Source organism: Meleagris gallopavo, unplaced genomic scaffold, assembly GCF_000146605.3.
Source record: "Meleagris gallopavo isolate NT-WF06-2002-E0010 breed Aviagen turkey brand Nicholas breeding stock unplaced genomic scaffold, Turkey_5.1 ChrUn_random_7180001845654, whole genome shotgun sequence".
Classification (NCBI taxonomy): Eukaryota; Metazoa; Chordata; class Aves; order Galliformes; family Phasianidae; genus Meleagris; species Meleagris gallopavo.
The window spans coordinates 19,670-31,121 of record NW_011113764.1 but is presented as its reverse complement, the minus strand read 5'-3'; the positions used below and the strand labels follow the sequence as shown (position 1 = coordinate 31,121).

At 37.4% G+C, this 11,452-nt stretch overlaps 1 long non-coding RNA gene across 2 annotated transcripts in view; it reads right to left on the bottom strand.

Annotated features, from left to right (window-relative positions):
- Positions 1 to 5,687: 5,687 nt before the first annotated feature.
- The window catches only part of LOC104915702, an 8,890-nt gene continuing 3,125 nt past the window's right edge, over positions 5,688 to 11,452 (bottom strand). For both annotated transcript variants that reach the window (XR_796438.3, XR_002110316.2), the window contains exons 2-3: positions 8,936 to 9,041; positions 5,688 to 7,843 (exon numbers count right to left, since the gene is read on the bottom strand). This is a non-coding gene — a long non-coding RNA (uncharacterized LOC104915702). The remainder of the gene's footprint in view (positions 7,844 to 8,935; positions 9,042 to 11,452) is intronic.

Sequence of the window (11,452 nt, the reverse complement as noted above, 5' to 3'; positions counted from 1 at the left end):
TTTTTTTTTTGTGGCATTCCCAGCGGACAGATTCTCAAGTTGTATTCTATATGTGAGCTACTGTCAGATGAACAGAAAAATGAGTATTGAAAAAGAATATAAGTGAAATTTTCAAAACTACTCAAATTACGTCATACAGATGTCTTAATTTTAAGAGTGTAGGTCTCTAATTTTCACTCCAGTGAGATTTAGTTCAGGACTCTTTATTAAGAAGTTCATGTCCTAGATCATGCAATTATGCTTGGAAATTTTTTTACTAAAAAACAAATCCTGAGATTTGTAAGATTTACCTCAGTTTTTTTGGGCCCACCTGACATTTGTTGAACATCTGCCAATTACCTCCTGACCCAGTAATGCAAAAGTAGTATTTATTAGATAATCAGTTACTTCAAATTTAGATAACCAATTACTTAAAATGTATTTTCACATGTGTTTTCAATGAATGTTATTTCTCTGCAGAAAACACTTATGTACCAACATCCCAAAATGTACTCACAATTGTAAAATGAAAAAGTCAAAAGTAAAATGAACAGAACAAAATACTGTGCTTATCTTAAAACAGAACATTCTGGTTTCTTTTGTTTAGGTTTGTTCATATGTTTGTGTGTTTGCTTCTTTTGAAGGGATTGCATAAAAATTAGGTCTTAATAAAAAAAATAAAAGGCTGGACTTCAATCAGTTGAGATGAAACTGAATTTTCAAACAGTGAAATTCCCACAGAACAAATGCTGTAGTTTGAAAACAGCCTTTAAGTAAAAGTCTTCAATTTCCACTGCAAAGTTCTACATTAAAAGGCCTTTGACAGCCTGTTTATCTGAGCATGGAGTGTCATGACTGCCTTTAAATCCTAACAACAAAGGAGTATTTTTCATTAGATAAAAATACACTTCGTAGTCATCCCTCCAGCCACCTCTGGTCTTCATACTTTCTCATGTAATATCTCTTGCCATTTATTTTCCATAGTTCTAAGGAATCAGGTTGATTATTAGCATCGTGGATGATCAGCATTCTCCTTTTGAGGTACTCTACTGATCTACTGAAATTTCCTGACAGTTTAATCTCAAATCAGGGCAGCAGAAAAAGTTGCTGGTAGAATAACTATTTCAGTATGACCTCACACAGCTAATAATTATCTAATATAGTGTTTCATTTAAAAGCCTTTTTAATGCTATTACTGTTAGATAGCCTGTGGGTTGTTTTTTTTTCCTTCCATGCCTTACTCATTTCTAGGGTAAAATAAATTCAGGTATCTTCTCTTTGAGAGAAATGTTTCTTTCTTCACTCAAACTAATAAAAGAAGTTCAGATATATCTCCTCTCTTGTAAGAATCATTTCTCTCCTTTGTTGGATACAATTTCTTTATAAGCTGAATTACTCCACTGCTGTCATAATCCATATTGGTGCACATTATAGGATAGCCTTGAAGAATATCCATTAATTGAACTTCTAATCTCAGGATGGTCTTATGTGCAGCCTCAAAACAAAGTGTATTTTTCCCCTTCCTCTATTCTGCAATTGGATTCCAACTGCACAGGAACAGAGCCAAAGAGCCATTGCATTCTATACTAAACAGAAGTAACTTTTTATTAGCAGAGAGTCTTGACAGCTTGAAAGCCTCAAACTACTCCTAAAATGTCTCCCACCTGTCATTAACAGTACTACAGTAACCCACTGTTTCTCAAACAGTATCTGTTCAAAAGAAAAATATTTAGTTTAAATTGATGGCAGCTTTTCTTAGAGGCGTCAAGTCAAGGTGGTAATTCATAAACAAGCAGTTCACACACCTTGTCTCCCATGAAGCACTGATTTGTGGTAATTATATACACAATATTAAGGAATCTGCATATTGCTAGCTTTCGACTGAACTTCTTTTATTATTTTGGACTAGCGGTTTGTGTATTTTTTTCATAGGAGAATGTATTCAGTGACACAGCAGGAATTCACAGATTTGCATAATACTATACAATGCAAGCAAGTCTCGCAGGGCAGGAAGCCTGTCTCAATATAGGCAGGGCAGCAGCTGAAAATTTATGGATGGGCTGAAAATCCAATATTTCACTTCACTTCGGAAAATGTCCAATAGCGTGAACTATGAGAATAAGAAGATATGAAGGATATTGTAAAAACCAACTGGATTAAATATTCTAAATTCCATACAGTTAGAAAATGTGATACAGAATTTTGCTTTCTGCTTTTACAGACTGCTGCCAAGCTTCCTTGTTCAAACATACTTGAGGATGGGTCTGAGCACATTCCATGAATGTAATTAGACCATAGTGAAAAAGTATTGTACACAAGTTAAGAAAAAAGAGCTTTAAAATGAAGCCCCATGTTCATGTGAAATTTCTACTGTGAAATCTGTAGACTACAGCTATGGTCTCTGTCTTTAATTCTCAGTTTTCCTATTAATCTTCTTTTTTATTTCTTTTATTTCCATTAGCTAAAAGTTAATTGCAGAGCACATTGACCTGATTTAATAATTAGGAGGTGCAAGAAATCTAAAGCTTCTGTTTTTGCAGCAATTATTATTTAAAACTGCAGGTATTTATTTTAAAAAGCACTAGTGGAAAAATTGTATTTGTATGCAGAGTAAGTTACGAAAGCGAGCTTTTCATTAACACTCCAAATTACATTTAGGTGAAATAAAATCATATGTGTAAAGTAGGCAATTACAGATAAATCCATTGTTGTGGAGCCACAGAAAAAGTCCTCCTTTATGCAGGTTTTAGCAGCAAGATAAACAGATAGCAGAGTATCTAATCAAAAAGACTATTTGCTAATCGCAAGCTGGAGGGTACTACACTGTTACCTAGCAACAAGTTAGAGTAGTTTTTTCATGATACATTAACCCCTTTTTGAGTGTCAAATGTGTAACTGCTCCATGGGATTTGCAGCTACATGAATGGCTGAGTAGGAATGTTTCCAAATGCATCAGAACAAAAGCCTTTTATTTTTCCTTTTTTTCCCATTTCAAATGGCCTTCACTTGGCTTCTGAAGACACAAAATTATTACACATCTCCCCTTACAGCCAACATTTCCCATAAAAAATGAATCTGTCACACTGCATTGTGTCATGTTGCAAAGAGCTTCAGTCTGAACAAACCTCTTCATGACTGTCTCTACACAGCTCAGCGTTGGTTCAGGTGATTGGCGTACTCATGCAAGAAAGCCACTGTATGTCATTTGCACTTCTGTTTGCATTCACCAGTGAAAATTTTGGATATGGTGACAAAGTAATGTTGCCATGGGATATCCTCAACATTTTGCGTACATGACATACCTTGAAATCGTTATCAAAAGCACATTTTGAAGTTTTTGTTTGGCAGCTATGATGTCAAGAAAAAAAAACCAACATATATATACATTTCTCATAATAAAAGGCAAATATTTGGGAAGCCATGAGTGAATCATGAATATCAGATAGGCACTAGAAACTAAGGAGATTATGACAATTTATCTGTTATGTTTGAAATTAATGCTCAGATTGCAACTAATGCCTGAAAGCAAGGAAGCAGTAGTAAGTTAACAGTAAATGCAGTTTATTAAATCTGTTCCCTAGAACTGAGTTTACAGCAGGGGGAATAGCTTGGGAAAAGTCTTGATGACAGACATCAAAATTTATTAATCTCTTACTGGAACAAGTCCACATAAATTAACTGATCAGAGGTACGTGACAACAGAGCAAGCTCCCAGAGGTCACAAGCAATTGAGGAAGGACAGGAAACACTGCCATTTTCAAGGGCTGTACGTAAAGGGTTTTTAGTGCATAAACACAGAAGCACCACTGTCTATAGAGAAAGAAAACTTTTGCTGTCCTGACCTCTGCAACTTTCCTTATGAGAGCATAAATTCTTACAGACAAACTTAATGGATATTGCAGATCTGCTCTAAGAAAACTAAATAACATAGAATCATAGAATCACCAAGGTTGGAACAGACCTACAAGATCATCAAGTCCAATTGTCGTCCTATCACCAACATTTCTCTCTAAATCATGTCCCTTAGTACAACATCTAAATGTTTTTTGAATACCTCCAGGGATGGTGACTCCCTGGGCAGCCTATTCCAGTGCCTGACCTCTCTCTTAGAGAAGATTTATTTCATAACATCCAACCTGAATCTCCCCTGGTGCAACTTGAGGCCATTCCCTCCAGTTGCTAGTTACATGGGAATAGAGGCCAACTCCCACCTTACCATAACTATAAGCAGTTGTAGAGGAAAGTAAGATCTCCCCTGAGCCTCCTCTTCTCCAGACTGAACAATCCCAGTTCCCTCGGCTGTCCCTCATAAGGCCTGTACTCCAGACCCATCACCCGCTTCATTGCCCTTCTCTGAACCCGCTCCAGGACCAAATCAGCAGAATCAGATGCAGGGCATAAAGGGCACTCAGAATGTGGAGAACAACATAAGCAGCTTCTCACAAGGTTTTCAGGCAGATGTAGACAGTTGTATAAAGGTAAACTTTTCAAAAATTCAAATCTGTTCCAGTATACACAGGGAAAGGCCAGACCCCAGGTGATACCTTCTTTTTGTAGTCTCTTTCTACACAAGAAAATATCTGAAGTACAATAAAATTTCTCTTTATGCTACAGTCCAAATCTATTATGGAGCTCCTAGGACATCTGAGGAAAGATCTTGAGTATGCACCATAACTCTGCCTGTTGGGCAGAAGATTTTATTTGCTGCCTTTGTGGTTCTTCACAAAGTCCTTCAGACAAGTGAGTCTGGTTCTGCAGGATAAGCACCAAACTGGTTGCAGTATTAAGAGCAGACACCTCAGCAGGAAAGGCTGAGCCTGCTCCAGAATAAGGAGAAATATCTTATAAAATGGTAAAAATATGCTGGTAAGAGATATTATATTAAATTTAAATGAAAACTCAACCAAAAAAAAAAAAAAAGTAGAGAATTTGTTGGATAAATCAGAAGAAAACTATGTGTTAAAAATTCTAACCTGTAGCATTTTGCAGAAAAATACTTTGAACTGCTTAGTGACTAATGAAAAAAAGAGATCAGAGAAATTATGCTTGTGTTAAGTGGAGAAGAAAATAATCACTGGTGAAGTGTTCATCTTTCTCATTTAACTGTGGTTTAATACTTCTAAATCTTTACATATTCACACCTATTGATTTTATCTTATGATGTCTTTTTAAACAACAATTGGCTCCGTTGCCTAAAAACTTTTAGCAACCGTTTCATGGTTTGACAGCTTAACTTTTACTTATATAATCTGTGACCTTATCTTACTCAGACATTCTCTGTGTGTACTTATTAACCTCATTTTAATCTGCTGCAAACGTGCCAGCAAAGCACAATTTCTGTTTACAGCTTCTTTGCTGAAAGCAGGACTTACACCCAAGTCCTCTTAATGTCATGAAGAAAATCTAATGCGCCTATCTCTGCAGCTCAAGTCGTCAAACTTCAGGATAACATAGCAACTTGTGAAGCTCAGGCATTCCTACAGGCAGAGATAAAGAAAAATGTAATATGTAATTAAGCTTCATGATTTATTTGTCTGTTTCTTCTAGATCCTACTTGCTTCAGAAGTACAAATGTTTGATTAATGTGGTCTTCCTTTTGATATCTCAGCTGAAAATGCAGTGTTCTGGGTGAACAGATGGTGAATTAAATTGAATGATAAGAAGGAAAAAGTTAAAGTACTTTGAACACAAAACAGGCAGGCACAGAATGGAAATCATATTTTCATTCTTTAAAGAGGAAATTTACAATATCTTGCTGACAAGGGAGGATCCTCTTAAATATTCCATCTCTTCCTCTGTAGATGTCTATATATTAATTTTTAATAGATTAACACAGTGGGTAATTAACACTGAAATCTCCAATTCTTTCTCAGAGAATCACCCTCATAATAGTGCTAAAAACCAGCACACCTCTGTGGTCTGCCTTGTGCTGCCAGATGTGGGCAGGGAGGTCATCTGTCTACACAGCAGCCCTGCAACCCACCTTTGCTACCTTGCCCCTTGGAAACCCCTAGGGAAGAAGAGGCAGGTGGAGAGGTGGAGGACACCTTTGTCCTCTGAATAGAAGAGGTGATCCCTCTCTTGAAGATTTCCATGGTAGCCTGATACAGTTCCCCTAGAGCTGGCATGTCCAACTCAAAGGCTGCATGCAGTCCAGCCCAGCTTTCAATGCAGCCACCCACTACCCCACACTATCAAGGCAGCACTTCTGCCACCAAGTGGCCTGGCCTAGCCCTGGGCACGCACCCATTGCATAGCAACCAAACCAAAGTGTACAATTGCCACTTTCTGGGCTGGAACCTGGATGCAGGGAACATGCAGGGCAGTGCCAACTAAGGTGATGGCAAGTAATTGTATGCATTGTAATACATGGGATGAATACTGTCCTGGGAGCAGCAAAAAATACACATCTGTGCTTTCCATTTTGGTAAAGAAATCTGAGAACAGGTTTCAAGATTGCTGAAAAATGATGGTGTTTTGTGTGTGTGTAGTTGTTTTTTTTTTGTTTTACAGTTGCAGCTCCACTTTCAGTTGACATAAATAAAGCACCTGGGAATTTTCAAATTGAATGTATAGATTTGCAGTCATATGCTCAACTCAAAACTTTGACATCTCTCTACCAGACTTCTAAATGAGAAGAAAATACCCCATTTCACCATCACACCTTATTCGTGTCATTGGTTTTTGGCAGTACCCACACTTGTGAGAAACTGTTTTCAATGATGAAGCACAGGAAGAGTAAAATTTCATCACAGATCTCTGACAAACACCCTGAAGCCAGTACAAGAACACTGCTGAAAATACAAAGTAATTTGAAAAAAATTGTTCTGCTTATTCTGTCTTTCTGTTAGTTGTGTCACCAACATGTTTTTTCTAAGCTGATTATTAGACTGTCATATTTCTATTTTATGATATATTGGATCTATCATGCAATGTGCTACATTTTACAGATGCATCAATAAGTCTAGCAGCAGATGTTTCTATGTGTGTCATCTGTACTGTCACAGCCAGGCAGAACTGCATTTCAGTTCACTGAGTTTCCTACTGCCAGTCCACTTGAGCAGACTTTGTTGTTTCCTTCCTGCTGCTAACCTTGCTTGTCCAACTCCCATTGCTTAAAATAAAATCTTTCAAGGGGAAGCCTAGACAGTTTTACATACATAAAAAGCAAACAGATGTACAGAGAACATTTTGGAATTCCTCCCTGTATCTTTCTGAGTTATTCCTAGAAGATTAAAGAAAACTATTAAGCATATACAGATGTGTTCATTCTATGTTTGCACATCCGCTTTTCCGAAGTGGAACTTCTGTGGGGAAGCTGCCAGGAATACTGTTCACATCAAATAAACCAGAAGTACCACAACACAAGTGGAACTGTAAACAACTACAGAGAGAACTGCTCAACTCCAGAGGTTACCTGGGAAAAAAATGGAAGGGTGGGGGTACTTCAATATGGAAATTGATATCTCTACAGTCAGTGCTTAAAAGATCTAGTTTGATCCAGATATCCACCTCCACAACACTTAAAGCAATAAATTATACAGCCATGATCAAAAGATTACTGTCATCATGTTGTTACTCTCACCATTTGTGGGTCAAAATACTGCTTATGGTTCTCCTGTTGTTGTTTCCCATTGGCACTTGGTAGCCAGCTGCCTTGCAAGCCGGTCAATAAGAATGATCAAGTCCTGGAATAGTGGTGGAATTGAGACTGTCTAAATATAGTTCTCCTCACAAAACAAATGAGGCCTAATTCCTCATCAGACTTCGCTGCAGTTATGTGAGGCATCTGCGTGGCCCACCATTGTCACAGCTCTATGCATCGCCTTAGGATAAACAAGTTAGGTAACACGATCTGGAGTGCCTGCAACAAAAGACATCAGCAGTCAGATATCTCAAAATGCACGGACTTTTAGAGCTTCTGTGCTTTAGAGCTAAAGCTGTTCAACATATACATTTTACCTCTTTCTGAGTTGTGTGCTTTATCACTACTCCTTACAAAGACGTAAAGATAATGTGTGTTCTTTGGTTTGCTGGATTGTTCTGCCAGCCTCAGAAAAAAAGTGGAAATTCGTTACTAATGCCAGCTAAAGCTACATCTTGCTCTGGTTTCTCCATTTGTGATAAATAGAGGCTGCATACTCTGCAGATATATAAAATAGCTGTGCCTCTTGAAAGCATGCCAAGCATGCATGTGTGCTCTAGTTGATCAGACACAGACAGAAGTGAAAACCATGTCACAACACACATGAAGATTAAAGGGCAATAAAAATGCTTACAAATACACACTTAAAAAGATGAGTGAGCCTTCTGTACCAAATGGAGGTAGGCAACTAAAGAAAAAATTACAAATATTTACCATTCAGTTTCACTGGTGCTAGCCTAAGTCTACAATGCATGCAATTAAGCAGGCAGCTGCTTAAGCTATTTTAAAGTTGCTTCACACTTGTTGGAGATAAAGTTCCATATCTGAAGGTTATGTTGCTGGCTGTTCTGTAATCTTATCACTCTAAGTACAGACTATACCATATACCAGGAAATTAAAGTTGTTAAATATTGCCTAACTATCTAAATCTATCTTAGCATGTAACAAGTATTTGTTTTACTATTCTTAAACCACTGAATATAGTGTATAACACAGAAGTCTGTAAATATTGCAGTGCTCAGAAATTTTTCTCTATTTTTGACTGACCATAGGATCTACTGAGATGAGAAAGGAGCTAAGATGCATAATTTAGATTTCATAAATTATTTATGACTAAGTAGTCCTGCTTAATAATCTTCTTGTTAACCGTGTAATGATGCACTTGAGGGAAAAAAAAATTGCATGATGCTCTTGCAATCACAGAGATCATTCAGTGTATTCTATATGCTCCTCACATTTATTTTATATATAAAATACCTGCATGCCTTTAGAATTCTCCTCATGCACAATTCTACAGTTACACTGCCTCACCTGGTCTGTTCCCTGACTGAGTCTGGGTCTCATCCCTAGGTAGGCTTCATCACAGCCAGGATCCTCCAGAGCCCAAGCTGGTCATGTGTCCAGATCACAGCATCATCTGGTGCAGGCCAGAGAAGAGAGAGAGGATATAAACTTTTATACAATAGCCTAATTGTTAAAGCAGTTATCAAAAAAGCTGGAGGTTTATCTATGTGGCCCTCCACAATGCGAAGGAAATCAAAATCATTCAATTATTTGCCTGCTGTTTTGTAAAAGTTCTGATGCCACCTGCAGGTGAAATTTCCTCCAACACCCATCTCACTTGTTACCCTGTCCCAACACATGGCCTGCTTTATTTGCTCTGGACTTGCCAGATCCCTCACATGGAGGAACGTTCTTAGTGACATAGTAACACCAAGCAAACAAAAAGCCCTTGCCTTTTCCTCTGGCAGTTCTTGCAATATCAGTCAGTGCAATCAGATCGTGGAGGTCCACTTCAGTGTCAAGGATAAGTGTTATAGGCATAGGAGACAGGAGCCTGATCTTCTTTTAGTATCAGAAAGATATCAAATTAGTTATACCCACATCATGAAGGCATATTTTACAGTGGTTCTGGTCACCAGGCTAAAGGCAGCATTGTATTCTATCGGGACTTGAGAAAGTCACTTTCCACCTCTCATTGCCAAAAGAATTTCACTTCATAGTCGGGAGTACAAGCCTGGGAGATCAGAATCTTGTGAATTCATGAGAGAAAGAATCAGTTCACTGATTAAGGCTGTTCAAAACAAGTCATTGCTGCTCATTGTAGGAAAAAGGAGAAACTGAGTTGTTCTTCCTTAAAAATCACATTTCACATTTTTCTTTCCTTTATGACAGGTTTAATATCCATTTCACTTCTTCACACTGGAACCAGAGCAGTAACAAAAGCACAGTATCCTCCTAATGAGAAAAGAAGATTGTTCATTGCGATGCAGTGATATTTCTGACTTTCCACTCTGTTTTTCCTTTCAAAGCAAAAATGCTAATATAAGTGAATATCCATGTAACTCAGGGGAGTGCTTTTCCCATGTACTTTACATTTAATCTGAATAATTTGTTCAATGATCCCTTTTTCTTAGCAGTCATCATCAGTTCTCACCTTCAAAAGATCTATGCACAAAATAAATGGCTTTTTATAAACATAGACAGTGCTACTTCAAATATGTATGACCAATTTAATATGTATTCTAACAAATGTTTCCTGTGCTTATTTCAATTTTACAATTAAACTAAAGGAAAGGATTCATGTCATACTGATATTGAACAGATGACAGGATCATACCCACTATATATATATATAGGGGTAATTCATCCATTATTACATTACTTAGTTAGGAAAAAGGAAATGAAGAAAAGTTTCTTTCTTCCTGGATGATCAATTAGACTTCCCTATTCTTTTCTCCTTCCATGCCTCACTTCTAAGATTAAAATGAAATTACGTGGTTACTTCATATTTCTCATCTGGAAGTAGGGAGCTCTGTTACTACAAACTGTTGAGCTAAAAAGTAAACCTAAGATTAAAAACTAAATTCATAGAATAACTATCTGGTTTAAAAAGCACATTTGAAGAGAAATATTTCTAAATTTAAGTACTAATGAGCTGATAGCAAAACAGGAGAAGGACTGCTGATCACAGTGAAAAAATCTCGTTACGATTCTATTCTTCATTTCTAATTATTCAATAGAATGGTTACCTGACCTCACATTAGCAGGAAGTTTATTCTGTTTGCTATACTTTGAACTCAAATCTATGAAGATTAATGAATGAAAGAGCTGATTGTAAAGAAAGGCAATAATTAAAAAGCCTAATTGTTATCTAGTGCTTATCTAATTGGAAAAGGTATAATTACTCTTTTTTAATAAAGAGTTCAGAAACAATTGTGTGTCTAAAGCACCCGTCCAGACATCAGCAACTAGCATTCACAGGGAAAAATGACTTGAAGATAATGGCAAGAAGTTGCCTGGCAACAGTTGTTCTTTTCTTTTCAGTGGCATTTTGGGGGCAAAGAACAAGGAAGAGAAGAGCTGTAGAGGAAAGCAGACTTGAGGGGCCTGCTCTGATTTCCCACGTTACTGTATTGCAGTGATCCTGTTCAGTATGGACATGGATCCTACACAGGAGCATGTCAGACTGCACATGACTCCACTTTCTCTTTGGACTGATGCAAGGCCTATCTCGTATCAAAGAAAAAACAAGCCTATATCATTAAGGCACTGACTAGGCTGATGGCATTATATGACACTCTTCAGATCATTGAGAATGACCAAGAAATGCATTTCACAGATGCAACTGTGAAGAAGTGGGCCAAAGACAACAATCTTGAATGGCAGTTTCACCTGACATATATTCAAATGGGAACAGACCTAATAGAAATCACAGAATCATAGAATCACAAGGTTGGAAACGACCTACAAGATCATTCAGTCCAACCATCCTCCCATTACCACCACTACCACAAGTACTAAACCATATCTCGCAGCTCCTCATCC